The following is an 846-nucleotide window of genomic DNA, read 5'->3' on the forward strand; positions in this document are numbered from 1 at the left end:
TTAACATAGTGATGGTGAATATTCAATTTTACCAAATGCTACATCCAACTTATTGTTATTTTCCATTTTTAAAATTTATTTTCCATTCTTAAAATCATCAAACAACTATATACATTATAGAGCAGAAAAATGTCTATAGAAAAGAGAGTGAAATCTACAACTTGAAACAACAGCAATGCTACTAAATGATATCTATAGAATGTTGTAATGCTGTACTTCAATTAATATTTCATGAGCTTATTTAAACTTTTTTTTATAAAATTTCTTATTAAAAAAAATTCATACTGAAAAGCAACGTTTAGTTTATCTCTATGCATTACCTGACAAAAATTTGATCAAGACTTATTCAGTATTCATGATTTTTGGGATATTTCACCAGAATACAACATGAAAAACTGAAAGGTGTATGTACTTTGGGCTCATACAATGTCCTGACATTAGAAATAAAACAAAATTTTGAAGTACAATGAAAATAGTTATGAAGGGAATCTGAAAAAAATACAATTGTAATGGCAGGTATGATTCCCTTGTTTTTATCAATATCAATTTTACTTTTAATTTTTTTCAGAAAAAAGTTCCATATATAAATACAAGTCAATGTTACCAAAAGCAACATGATCCATGACTCAGTTACCATATACCAACAGCTTTGCTTTACAGAATTACAATATTGATAGTCTTCAAGCAAAGCACGGAAGTATTATATCTGAAATATTTATACGTTTATTCTGTCTCAGAGAATGGGTTTATTAGTTAACAGCCAATCAAAGCAACATGCAGGGTTAATTTCAGGGAAGTAATAACATTCCACAAAAAAAATTTAAAAATGCAAGTTTGGGAATTACT

Source organism: Penaeus monodon, chromosome 22 (assembly GCF_015228065.2).
Source record: "Penaeus monodon isolate SGIC_2016 chromosome 22, NSTDA_Pmon_1, whole genome shotgun sequence".
NCBI classification, from domain to species: Eukaryota; Metazoa; Arthropoda; class Malacostraca; order Decapoda; family Penaeidae; genus Penaeus; species Penaeus monodon.